The sequence below is a fragment of the Helicoverpa armigera genome, chromosome 15 (genome assembly GCF_030705265.1).
Source record: "Helicoverpa armigera isolate CAAS_96S chromosome 15, ASM3070526v1, whole genome shotgun sequence".
NCBI classification, from domain to species: Eukaryota; Metazoa; Arthropoda; class Insecta; order Lepidoptera; family Noctuidae; genus Helicoverpa; species Helicoverpa armigera.
In genome coordinates this window covers 1,349,555-1,364,054 of record NC_087134.1, presented here as the reverse complement: position 1 = coordinate 1,364,054, position 14,500 = coordinate 1,349,555, and the positions used below count along the sequence as shown (strand labels likewise).

General features: G+C 35.4%; 1 protein-coding gene across 6 annotated transcripts in view; it reads right to left on the bottom strand.

The window, feature by feature from the left end:
- Nucleotides 1–14,500, bottom strand: part of LOC110380923 (CHH-like protein) — a 76,596-nt gene that overhangs the window by 4,525 nt on the left and 57,571 nt on the right. The window contains exon 1 of one of the 6 annotated variants that reach the window (XM_064038111.1): nucleotides 7,717–7,737. The exons of the other annotated variants lie outside the window; for them this stretch is intronic. The gene's annotated coding sequence lies outside the window, so the exon portion shown is untranslated. Of the gene's footprint in view, nucleotides 1–7,716; nucleotides 7,738–14,500 lie in introns of those variants that run through there. 6 annotated transcript variants of the gene reach the window in all.

The following is a 14,500-nucleotide window of genomic DNA, read 5'->3' as shown; positions in this document are numbered from 1 at the left end:
CATTTTCAGATTTTTCCCTTTACCTTGACATAAAGACCTACCTCCATGCCAAATTTCAAGTCAATACGACCATTGGAAGTGGTCTAGGTTTTTGATGAGTGAGTCAGTCAGTCAATCAGTCAGTCAGTCAGTGAGTGTATAGTAAAAATAGCGATTTTCTGACGTCAATATCTCAAGACCTACAATAGGTATATTAATGAAATTTTGTATTTTAGATAAGTGAGGGGGTCTCAACAGATACTAGAAATTTGGTATGCGTAAATAAAATAGATTTTGTGTTATAGGGGGGTCGAATTTGGCCCGAAATGGTTCGTGTAATATAACCCACGGCCGGTGTGTCGCTTTTTTTGCTCGAACTTGGCGGACACACTGCCGTGTGTCTAGATAAGTACTTTAACATTATCAATAAGTAAAAGGCCGTTATTTAGTAACGGCGAGGAGGATCAAAGGAGCGGCGTTGGCGCAATATTACCGCGGAGACTGCGTCTGCGCCGGTTGTCACGAGGTTAAGGGAAATACGCCTTACCTTAGGCATTTAATAATGTGGGAGAAATTCCCATGTTTTTAAAATGGATTTTTATGATTCAACAGGGAAGAGACTGCTCAAAATCAATGTGCATGTAACGGTAACCGTTAGTTCACGGGTATGGTTTTTCCATCATGGAATTACAGTATAAAGTATGTACCTAAGGACCAAAATTTGTATTTTTGCGTCCTACTAAACTGCAGTTTTAAACTCCGCCTTAAACGATACCTATCGATAGATTAAAGCGCAAAGTGAACGGGCGATTATCTCAAAGTGGACCCGGTAAGTAGGTACAGCACGCCCAGTATAAAATTAGCTGGCTGAAATAGGAAACTAAAATTAGACTATGGTTGTCTTTCTTATTATAGGCATAGAGGTACCTAGGCTATAAACGTGTATATATTCATCCTAACTGCTTTTCTGATTAAATGGTCGTTTAATATTGAATTTATAATATTTTATAGTCATTTCACTGCAATGAAAAACCTGTCATATGACCGGTAATGATATCTCGATTATTCTCGATGTTAACAATCTGGATGTTTGATTAATCGATTTATTTTATCGGAATTGTGGAATCTACGTGACTAGTGTGATAGTGATCAATCAAATTGTGAGACAATGAAGGATTTAAACAGGCCGTAGGTGCTTATAGTCTTCAATATTTGTATGAATAAAAACCATTGTAGATTAAATATTAGTAATAGATACCGTGACACAGGAAATTATCACAACTTACAACATATTCCACGCTCCTTTCCCTTGCTTTCCAATCAACACGGATATTAAGAACTTGTGCAATTTCTATATCGAACATTTACGATATCTCATATTTATTGATATAAGCTGCTATATGAAGTTAGTCAACCGGATTCGAAATAAGCTTAGAATCGATTACATCTCGATTCTCGTTATAACTCATTAAAATTTTTAATTCGATTATTCATTTGTGTTCTTATTTGATATTTCTCGGAATTTTTAAGTTCTTAATTATTTTAATAACGATTGGGTGTAAGAACGTGTGCAATCTTAGAAAAACCGCGGCTGTCAACTACTCGATACCGTATATATCGTCTTATCTTTTGGGAAAGCCACATTTTAGTGAATGGAGACTTGAAATTGTTTCATTGGAGGCCTACTTTATCATGATTCACGTCATTGCGTGAGGTGATTGTCCTAAACTATGCTAATGATGGTTATGACCTTATTTTTTGTGATTTATGTGCGAAAGTATAAACCTTAATGCTTGCAGGTCATTTTAGCAAAAAGTGAAAATGATTTTACTTTCTTAGGTCATGTAATTTAAATACAATTTGATGGCTATGTAATGAAGATATTTGGCACAAACAGCTTATCGGGGAACCTAGTAAAGCAACGAAAGTTTAACAAAATATCCCATTGTTTTATTTCAATAAAAGTCGAAACTTGTCACTACTTAACCCTCCGCCGCGAACGCACTTAAATAAAGTGTTGCCCCTCTCAATAAACAAACATAATATATACGTAACGTTTCCTGATTGGGCCAAGTGGACCGGTTCTTACTTCGGTATCAGTATAAAGTGAGCCGACAGTCCACCAAAAAGTTTTTAACAGAAGTTTTATCATAAGATTGGGGCATACTGTCTTTTAAAACAAAAACGCATCGAGATGGGACAGTTTACTTTAAAATGCAACTGGCTAATGTGTTGTTTATTTCAGTTGCTGTGTTATTCTATATTTTATTGCGTCGGCGATTAAGTGGGCCTTTTGTTTTGTACCTTTTGGTGTATCGAGGACGGCAGTCGGCATCGCTTTAACGTTTTAGTAACGAGGGACGCCCCAGGCAATGGTGATTCATGGACGATTTTATGAAGTTATTATGCCATGGTGGGCTCGTTTAATGGTGGCCCCGTGGTTGGCAGTTGTCAACGTATTGTATACTTGCGTGATAAGGTACTCGGGTATATTGTACTTGTATTTTTAGAATTTAGAATTCTTTTAGAATTTAGTTTTGAAAATGAATTATCTTTTAGTCATGTTACAGTTGACATACAAAATCTTAATTGTCCTTCGCTACTTTTGAAACCAATCTTAAACTCTCACATTTTTAAGAATGAACCGTTCCTCAAAAAATAATAAAGATTCAATACAGTGAAGATAAAAATCTTGCAACTCAACACGGACGCGCATTGTGCAACATGCATTCAACTTTCTCAGTAAAACAATATCTACAGTTAATACAATCAAGTGAAATTATGCTCCGAATATAATGAATGAAGATACACTTTAAAAAAGGTCTTTCGTCACTTAATCTAAACTATGTGCCATCATTAGCAGGGTTAAAATCCATTTTCTTTTTGAGTGCCTAAAAAAGGAAAAAGTCATCACAATATAAAAAAATCTGAAACGTGTCTATGCAAGTATTATTTATAAAAAAAATCAGAACCTACGATATTGACAGGAAAAAAATATCTTTAGTCTATAGTTAGTCGACCAAAAAGCATAGATATAATATTACTAAACAAGATTGCGCACGCTCAAAATATATATTTACGAAAATGAACTCTATACTAACGCAATAAGGTACTAAATTGGTTGCATAATACACAGAGGCAAATCCGAGCCGAGAGGGATAGTTCGAACGGAGGCTGTTTGTCTCTTTCTAACACCTTGCCAGCATAAAAAAATGTTGTGATCAAAAGTTTTGTCTTCCCAAAAAACAATTGAATCACTTATATTTTTATCTTATTTTAACAATTGTAAGTCAACAAATTAATAACAATCGCATTAATTTATTTGTATTTATTATTAAAACATAAACAACATAAATTTTTATTTTGCTTTTTTTTATTTTCTAGCGGTAACCCTGAACATTCTTGGCGCGTAATCAGCATTTAAAATTTTGTTTATATTTTTTTGTATTAAATCAATTTAAACTATTAAAATGGTGAAAAGTGTTGCGTTTCTACTTGCAAAAGTGAATCCTATGGCGGTTGCAATATATCGTTCCACAGGTTAGCTAATAATAACATTTTCGTAAACCAAACAACTAGGGTGCCCATAAATTCTTGTAACGAATCAAAATATGGGTGATGGATTTTAAAACTGTTGTACTATTGTTATAGCTTCCCAAAAAATGAAGAAAGGCGACATAAATGGCTCAGCAGTCTATATATGAAGTAGAAATACAAAAAAAAAACAGTCTTCACTTCGAATCTCCCTGCTTTTATACTGCTAATTTCCGCTAATTATTAAAAGCCTTTATTGCCTTTAAGCCTGTATCTTAAGGTCACAAACTGCGTAAGTTAAAACTTCAATACTAATCTGTGTTTAATATTCTTAGCAAATTCGGATTTGTCTCACATAGCTTAATCTCATAGTCACCCTATTAGAAAGGGACAGACAGCCTCCGTACTAACTGTTTCACTCGGCTCGTTTTTTGGGTTTATATGCGCAGTCCTGTTTACTAATATTATGTCTATGCCAAAAAGTGTAACTAAACGAGGCCTCTAAGACCTAACTAGCGGTAGGTGAATGTAGGCTGAACAGACTAAGAATTAAACATGAGAGCATTAACGAACTAGTTATAACCAGATTGTTGGTCTGCTATGCGTAAGCGCAACTGTCCAGCAACATGTTGAGAACATACGCTTACCGATTTTATGTAGTTAATTTTGTATAATAATGTTAAAAGAAAGGAGCTTTGCAGTTAAAGTTTTTTTTCCTCAAAAGTACGGATAGACATTTGATGAAAACACTAGATTTGATTAAGATATTTGAATAATAATTATTATGCTTATTAGCATGAAAATATCAAATATTAAAAGCCTAGAATTTAACTTTTTTTTTATAAATTACTTAAATGATCTACCTATCTACATTTAAGTGCTAATCGCGCAAGCCGATTACCATCGACAACAGATGCCATTCAAAAGGAATTTAACCTGCACTACATATTCATTAAGAGGCCTATTTCATTGAAAACTTAACTTTCTTCTGGCATATGATTAGGTGCGTTTCACACATATCTTAACGAGGACATTAATAATGTAACAGTCGGTGCAGACTGTCGTTTGTTACGCAAGTGTGTGCCAGAACTAGTATGTTTATTGACTGGGAAAACAATTGCCAGATACTTGATAGATTTATCTTTTTACTGTATAATGTTGATACTTCTTCTGCCATGTTAATTGTGACCATATATTTTTACACATACAGAAAATTTTAATAAATAACTGAAAGCTATTCCCGAAAACCTCAAACTTAGCTCATTGTTGCCAAAAATTCAATGCTCAAAGGAATTGTAAAAAAAGTAAAATTCAAAATTAGATCAAGTCTCAAAGTTGCCAGTTCAATTAATGTCATATACAACCTCTTTATTCCTTGCGACACTTGGTATAATTATGACATATACAACCTTTTTGTAGATTGGATATTTGGTATAGTTGAAAATTGCTCAGGCAGTGTGTGCTCAGCTTTACGGTCCACGCACTCAGGCGCAGGGAGCATAGCAATTAATTATAGATTGCAGACTGCTCGGCTGCTCAACTAGACTGGTTCTTCTAGTGTGGGAGACTCGTACACTTTGTATAGGTTTTATTGATCTCTAGTGAACGCGCTGATCTATACGATACAATATCCATTGGGATCACTTGTAATTTTAAACAGGTATAGCATGCATCCGCTTAAGTAGGTAGCAATTTATTGATAGAAGCTTAGATTGCAACATTGTGTTGAAATAATGGCAGTTAATTCAGAAAGGGATATTCAGCGGATAGCTTCTATCGGAAGATATTTCTGTTAAAAAGAATGCTGTAAAAATCACTTCGTTATGAAAAACTATCTCGTCTACTATCTAAAAATGCATTAATAACCAAATAAGTTATTAGAACTTAGTCGCCAACAAGTTAGACACAGCGGCGTTACGCAAAGTTTGTGATAGTGTGCGTCAGTTTGCCGCTCACGCGCCGCGCGGCACGCCCTCTGCATCGCAATGACTTGCCGAGGCAGACTGGCCACCAGCCACCCATCGAGGTTTCAAACCTCCTTGCTATGCAGCATGCGACTCTATGGTCGAGAAACCAGAGTAAACAACGTGGGCGAAACCTTTGATAACTCAAAATAGTTTAACTAGTTTATCTGGATTATGAATTAGTTAGACTAGCTTAGTAGGCGGTTTATGGAAGCCTAGGATTTGCTAGAAATAACTTGGTTGCGGAATTAGAGACCATAACGAGTTGTTGAAAAACTCGACCAAAAATGAAAATATGATTTCGGGACATGTCAATCACCATAAATACTTACATAATAAATACAGATTAGATAGGAAATCGACGTCATCGTTCGAGTCATGATGATTTTCTCAACAAACCCCGCACAAGTTTATCAATATTCGTGTTATTTACAAACAACAACAGCAGCAAACTAGCATTGCATATGTCCAACTCATAAACTCTACCACTTTATATTGTTTACAAAATTAACAAATTCCATTAACTATTATAATTAGACCTTCTTGGTGGTGTCTTGTTTATGACTAAAGAGGTCTTATTGAACTGGGTGTTCTATAGACGGTATGGCACCGGTCGGTTTTACGAGTATTTTGATCATGCACGCCCACAAACTATTGAAGCGATAAGTGGTCCATGTTTATTATTTTGCATTTCTTTACATGGTTAATTTAATGTCAACGAAAGGTTTAGTTTAGTAAACCCGGTCTACCTGGGTTATGACTTCCAAAGACTGAAGTGGCTAGAAATACTTTACATCTAGGTAGATGTAAAGTAAGCTTTTCTACTCCTAAATAAATTAGAATTGTTTCAAAAAATGAAATTTTTAATAAAATAAGTAACTAAAAAAAACATAAATTGTGGTAAATAGTTATTGTCATGTAAAATTACTATCATATCACAAAATCAGCGCCGCGATCCGTTAAATTAATTCAGTGGCAGAGACAATAGAATGGCATATGGCGCGCATCGGCCGCCATTGTGTCTGCGTAGGCGCAACCTTCAGCTTGTGGCCTTAGCTGACAAATTGGGATGCTCTCACTTCCTAGATTCACTGGATACATGACTAACTGCCAGATACTGGCCAAAGATGACAATTGACAACAACGATTATGAGAAAAAAGCAAAAAATACGGATTAAAAAACAAAAGAAAGTTGAAAAAGTCAGCTGTCATAAAAAACAGTGAGTTTTCTGAATCTAAGAGAGTTTTTTAATGTCTGTATGCATTTTAAAAAGGGAGACTGCAATGAGATTACCATAAGGTTATTGCACCTTGTAATGAAATTCTAATGTTATCAAAGCAGTGTAGCACTATGAAATAAAGATGACATAATATTACTGAAACATTAAAAACACTGTTTAAAAACTTCATTGCATTAAAATTAAATCTTAAAATAAACAGAGATTGCTTTTCGAAGAAATATCGTTAAATTCGGTTGTAGTGGTATTTAATTTTATTTTATGTAAAGCCGCCATATTTGTTTTGGAATCTCCTAGAATCTTATCGGGATAAACTTTGCGATATCTACAAGGTCTATTATGAAACTCAATAAAAACAAATGTTAATTCTTATAAAGTGTCATTAATTTACCTTATTTGAAAAGAAGAATACTGATTATGAAATTAATGAGTATGAATATTCAGGTTTGGAATTCATCTGCATTGACTAGAATTGTGATAAATTGGTGGTGAGGTGAGAAGTGGTGAAAATGGGCGAAGATAGAATTTCACAATAACAGAACAATACTGAAGTTATTGTGGTCTTTGAATTGATGATATCTGAGTAGGTATGGAATCTAACATACTTTAACTTTAGTTTAACAGCGATAAATCGACGGTAAACAATACTAAACGATTCGACAGAGTACTTTTATGAATTAAAAATGCAATTTGATATTCTTTTGAAGGAGCATACAAACCTATGTTTTTAATAGACGCTATAAATAGTATGCCTAGGTATGAATCAGATTGGCACGTGTAATACGGCGTGTAGGTGTATCAAGTTATTCAATGATCTTGATAGACACTCGTGAACTATTTTTTGTAGGTAAATGACCTCATGTCTGAAAATTCTATGGTGGCCATAGAATTAGGATCCCACTGCCGTTTGATAGATTGGTAAATTGGTAATGTGTGACATAATTATATTTTGTGGTATTTCATAAACTAGTCGATTGAGGAAAACAGCACATATTACTTACTCACACAAGAAAAAGTCACGCAACTGATGTATTTTATTTTTGACTTCACTAAAAATGATTCTATTACTGATCTTCTATTTTAATGATACACCTAAATTCACTTTTACATGAAGTTTTACTGATCTTCAGTGTCCAAAAAAAAATCACTTTTTTCATAAAAAAAGTCTTAATAAACAAACAAACAAGCTTTCCACAATTCACTAAACTACCAGGCGTGCAGAAACATGTGCTGGTACACAGTCGCAGTCCTACGTACGCAGCTCGTTTGTGTATCTCGTAGAACAATTAGCGGGGCTAGGTCGGCGTCGCGTGATGCCTCCGCCAATCAGCGACAATTAGTGGTGCCACTATGTAGGTCAACGGAGAATTAGAGAATACGGTGACGTCTAGCGTGGTTATGCGTCCCTGGTAATCTGGATTCTAAAATTATAGTCATGTTCATAATGTTACTCATCGAATATTGAGAGTGCAAAAAGATCATGATTTTGAAGAATTTCTTATTTAGAGAAAGAATGAGCTTCTCAATTTGTGGTCATCTTTTTATCTTTAATATTTATAACTTAAAACAAGTATTTTGGAGATGAAAAATGAGTCTATCTATTTGATCTATCTATGCTATCTAACCTCCCAGTTACTAGTTCTCAAAAGACAAAAAGTAATCATACTAAGTACGTCCGTAGCCACTTCTAGTGAATGTTTAAGTCTGCGTTGGTGTCATTGGTAAGAAGCTGTCGTCATCCATTGTTTGATGCCAATTTATTAGTCGTCATCACTGTACAGAGTATTTTGGTACACATGACTGGGTATTTATGATTTTTAACTATTAAAAATACTGTTAGGATTGCACGAGAGAGAGTTTTCTAAGATTTTTCAAATATTTTTCGGCTGTGGTTGCAACACGTGCGGTACTTCAGAAATACTAAACGCCTAACTAATTGCAATCGCGTTGATTACAAAACGTGACTGCTGAAAATTCCGTAACAGCCAGCCATAAAAGTAATTCTTATTAATGACCCGTTTATCTCTTTATTAAAATGTTTACGAGGTAATCTTATATCCTTTAGAGGTTTGCAACACTGCATATTAGGGTGGAGCGAAAATGTATGGAGCAAAAAAAAAATCGTTTTTTCTCAACGGAATAGGGATGAAAAGTTGTCTTATAATATTCAAAACAAGTGTACAAAATTTGACTTACCAGTCGCAATATTTTGAGGTGCCCCAGAGGAGATGAAAATAAAAAATATAAAAAAATCCAATTTTTCTATTTATTGCAAAAATTAAACATTAAAAAAGCAAACTTAAATATCAAACTGATTTTTCGTATTAAAAGTAGGCATTCGTTTACGCGAAAGCAGTCTCGCTCTAATGAAACCGTCTCTTTTATTATCTCCACAAACTGCATTTGATGCTTCTGTCACCAACTTGATGCAGCGCTCTACTGCTTGAGTGTGACATGGAAAATCAATAATCTGACACATACTGAGACCGTTCTTGACCACATTTTTCAAGGTTTCAATAATGCCAACATCTTTCAAGACAGAAGAAGCTATAATAACAGCGGCTCTATGCGAAACTCCAGTACGATCGCATGCAAGAGCTAATGAGGTTAAATTCAATCGTTTTTTTTTTATTAGGTGGCGAAGCTTTATGTTTTACCTGTTCTGGGTTTTTATACTGAGGACTAGTAGATGGCACAAGCAAACTATCGCATGAGCTGCTGCTTTCTGTTACCAAATCATCAGTCAATGAACGAGAACAACAAGGTTTATCAAAATAGTTTACCTCTCTACTGCGATATAAAGCTTTTCTTTTCTTTCTTGCTTTTTATTTTTGCCGCTGTAGCCACATCGACACCGCCTATTATCATTTTTCTGGTCGTTCTTTGATCCAATAAAAAAACAACTTCCTCCTTGGGAATGCGACATTCTTTAGGACAGTTACAATCCGATATAACTTTGCATTTGCAGCTACAAATATCAAAGAAATGAAAGAAATGAAAAGTCTGATATGAATTTATTATTTTTTTCTTGGTATTTAATGTCCGTTTGACGGCCTCGATATGGTTTCATTAAGCATCTGTATTTGTCATGATAAACGCGAATCAATTGTAGGATTCTTTTGAAACTTACAGTTGGCAGCGACGATTTTGCCATATTTATAAAACTTCTTGAGCCAGCCTTTCAGATATTTCATGAACTGTTGGCTCTTTTGTTGCTATATCAGGCTTCAATTCATTTTGATAAATAAATAATATTTCATAATGTCGTTGTAAGTTGGTAACTGGGAAACAGGCAACTTTTCTGGCAAACCAGAGGCAGGACAGCTTGACATTTGTCGTGTTTTAACTTGCAACATATTTCTGTAATTAAGACAAAGAATACTTTTAATAGTACTACGGTTATAACCGAAACTGCAAGTTTTGAATGTGAAAAATATTACTTACAATATATGTATTTGTTCCCAGCCGTCAGATTCGATGTGTCAAGTACCTAAGTGCACGACAAACAAGTGAGCTCGTGTACGCGCGCGAGTTGGCTAATGCCATTTCTTTGATGAGAGGGAACCTACCGATCAGAACAAACACGTTTCCAGTTCAATCTTGTTTAGTTTACACTAATAAAGCATCGCTAAGAATATAATTCCGAGTTTATACAATGTTTGCGATTTTATGGAATTTGCGCAAATTTTCAAAACTTTACGATGATGGGGGCACCTCTAAACTTGACGTAAACAAACTGAGCTTTCTCGTATTTAGTAATGACCTAAAATAGCAACTTTATACAGGTATGCCGAAGCAAAAATTCAAAAAAAATAAAATCGCTCCACCCTACTGCATATCATGAACAAACCTCTTCGCAAAGAACCTATTAAGTAAATTTTCATCTATCACTTATCGATTTTCCACTCGATTTTTCCCGCAAATCGATTCATCTATAATAGCAAAGTCACCGAACTCGATAGCAAGTTCAAATCTGTCTAGTTCATGCATAGCTTGGCACTAGTTGGCAGCGGCGTGTATTCGTCGGCACATCGTGCGCAGGCGATCGCGCCCCGCTGTCTGCAACGAGAATCAGCGGCCGGTTATACGCACACATGCGCAGTGCGTACGCGTACCATAGCCGACATTTTTTTTTAAAGTAAGGGCTGTGAAAATTGCCTATTCGTTAAACTGACTGTCTCTTAAACGGAGATGACGGTTTTCCTTTCATTTTTATTATAAAAAGGAAAATGCGTGTTTTAAGATTCGTGACAGTTTCAATGTCATCTTTCAATTTTCATCTTCAATTTTATGTAGAGCCTGTTTTAACCACTTTGCACAATCGCGTTCTGATAAACCTAAATCCGGCGAATGAATACCTACGAGTTTATGTCTCACTGTTACAAACATTAAATTCGGTTTATTTTCTGAACTTCTGACCCATATGAGATTAAAATCGACATTTTCAAACCAAAACTTTGCAAACTTCAATGAAGACCGAAGGTGATTAACAGCAATTGTTAGAAGTTAACTATAACACAAAATATTGTACAGGCAGCCCACATTCTTCACTACGGACAACCCTAACTACCTCGTCGTGGAAATTACATGAATTTTCCTTTTTCGCAATCGTTAGGGAGTTAATTGGCAACCAGCAGGTAGGATGTAATCATTTGCTGATTATGATTGACTTTTAGCTAAACGTGCAAATATATCATGTGCTGCACTTACGAGCAATTTCAACAGAATTAATTTTGCAAAATTATTGGCTGGGGTTTAACGTTAATGTTTTATTAGCTTGAACTATTAAAGCCTTGCAACACTGCGGGTTAGTGAAATAGGTGAGCGGGCAACTTGGATATTAAGCAATTAAGACATGTAGACTTTTCGTCGACATCACACGAATAACTATCTAACTTTATAGAAAATGCTCTTTAGTACCTAATGCAGTAGAAATGATGCAAATTTTGTAAGTACAACGAAGATGCTTCATAAAACATCTAGAAGGTGCAGTAGTCAACACACGTGCGTTACAGCGAACAGAAAAATGATCCCCAGTCACGTAGGGATATCGTTTTCATTTTAACAAGACTCTTGACATGCCACTTCAACGAAGGCCTACGTAAACTGCATCCAACAAATAAGTATCAAGCATCAGCATACATCGAGCGACTCAGATATATTGTGTTAGTGCAACAATGCGTGCGCGTGAGTCGCATAGCCTAGCTCTATCAGTAGCCATACATCTGCAATGAGCAAACGTAATAAATATTACAATCACATGACTAATGCAATAAATATGCGTTTCTCTTTGATGAAATTGTAGGATTCATTAAAACTATCACTAATGTAAGTTCAATAAAACTGAAATAGAGTTGGGCTCTATAAGAACTGTAACGTTGATCACTAATCATCTAAGTTACACGTAAAAAAACATTTTACTAATAAAAACCAGTTTCCAAATTAACATAAAAGTTAATTTTATTTGTTTGTGTGTGGTATTCTCGGAAAGGGCTTAGCCCGCCGATAATAACCATACCACCAAGAATATCGCCTACATAATTCATCCGACAATCAACCACGGTTCAAAGCTACTAATTATCGCACCGCTCCCTACGATCCCACCATTATGCCACATAACTAGACTAGATCAAGTTTATTTATGTAAAACTAGATCCCTAGTCATGCAACTAAAAAAAACGCGCATTGGAAAATTGTCGCGCAAAACGGCTTGGGCAGGAAAGTCGGAACATTCGAGAAGGCGGCCTGTTTTAACGTAACAAGTTGAGCGCACGACGCCGATCACATGTAGTGTCGCACAGTTTATGTTTACGAGCTAAGTCTAAGTTAAACTGCCCTGTTTATATTCAGTGTATTAGATTGTAGTCAATCCATCTCGAGGTGTTTATGGCGGCTCTAAAGTTCCATAATTTATTGCTACTTGAGCAGCAACGAGGATCTTTCAGTAAACTTGTTAAAATGATAATAGAAATGTAATAGAGTGTGCAAAGCTCCTGAATTTATTGCTAAAGCCGTATATGTAGTCGTAAATATTTGCGGTATTTATTCAAATAGTCCTGTAATCCGAATAGCACAAATTGTCCCATTACTTGAATAAGTAGCAGTAGTCCTATTGCAAATTACTATAGGAAGAAAACACGCTAGCCTTTGCCAATAATAGTGCGTGAAAAGAAAGTGTCGGTCTTCAGTATGACGTCATCATACAGCTGATTACTGTACAGATAATAAATAACGCATGCCAAATTTACTGCAGACGCCTCGTGGTTTTTTTTTCAAACGGGTACGACATACCGGTTTTTGGTCAGACGGTTTTTTTGACAGCGACGCGTCATGGGCGGAGCCTGCAATTTTGAAACGGTAATTAATTTTGGTTGAAGGAACATCACTGTGAATTAAGTGCGCCTAAATTAAATTGAGTTATTAAATGAACGAAGAAGTTTTGACTAATCATAAATGAAGAATTTAAGTTTTATGCTTATAGAAACATATCTGAAGCAATAGTAGTATTAATAATGCAAAAATAGAACGATCATTACCATAACGCAAACAAAAAAACCCTATTTCATGTAACCACTAACCCAGAGATCATCAATTAGTTCACCGATTCTGTAGCCCACCGTGGAAGATTAAAAAACAACCGATTCGCGGGCAAAGACATTAATCGCGCATCCAGACCAAGATACAGATTAAAAAGAATAAATAAATAAATACACAAACGGCGCTTTGGCGGCAAAACTTGTTTCCGATCTGAAGTCCAGTTCGCCGCTTTTATACGTGTAATAAAGTTGAATATCGTTTAAAATAACATTTGACAGGTGTAAATGACGCGGTTGTGTTAACCAGACGGACTGGTTGGGTCTAGTGCCGTTGAACCGCACAGGTGGTCCTTGAATTACTATAGATAAATTTAATACAGCGTAATAATAGAGGCGGATGACGTGACGCCTCTGCGCTGAAACCGAGAGTTAGGGGTGCAAACCAAAATGTGCGTAGTGGGTTTTGAGTTCTGCCAATCTTCTTATCATGGGAAATATTGAGGCATAAATGCTAAAGTTAAGGTTTTGCGCATTTAAGAAAAACTGTGTATTTTGATCAGTAAAAAGCTGGTAAATAAGTTTGGGAATCCCTGCTAGAAACAGTTGATTTTTATTTAAACCTTTCTAATTTCTTGAAAACCGTCTTACCTAAGAAGTTAACTACCTACAAAATAAACAAGGGACAAACATTGCAATCATCTTATTTGAAATCGAAAATAAATATGTAAGAAGCAGGTTTTACGCCCGACTAAAAATATGTATATAGCTCGGAAAATAGGTACGATTTTTTTGCACTATGGTTTTCCTCGATGGGTATCAAAAAACCCTTAATTACAATACTGCGTTGTTATTATCGTTGCCATCAAGGCATTCATATTATGCAAATGTACAAACGTCATTATGTGCGTATATTCTGCGTACCATAGCGAAGTAACCTCAATTTGTATTTTTTTTCCATGAGTATTTTTCCAGAGAAAAAATATGCCAGTAATATGTTTCACGTCTAACAGTAGAAATTATATTTTTTCTTCTCACCCAATAGACGAGAATATTATAAGGAAACGCTTCTTCATACATACTTGCGTAAAAAATCTTCAGAAGAGTGACTCAGTATGATAATAAGAAAATGCTATGACAATTTTCTTACTTCACAATTGCGTAAAAAATGTAAAAAAACGTGAGTCAGTGTGATGATAGTGTTGGATTATATAAAGCAAAAACTAATACCCCTAACTTTCGATAACATTGT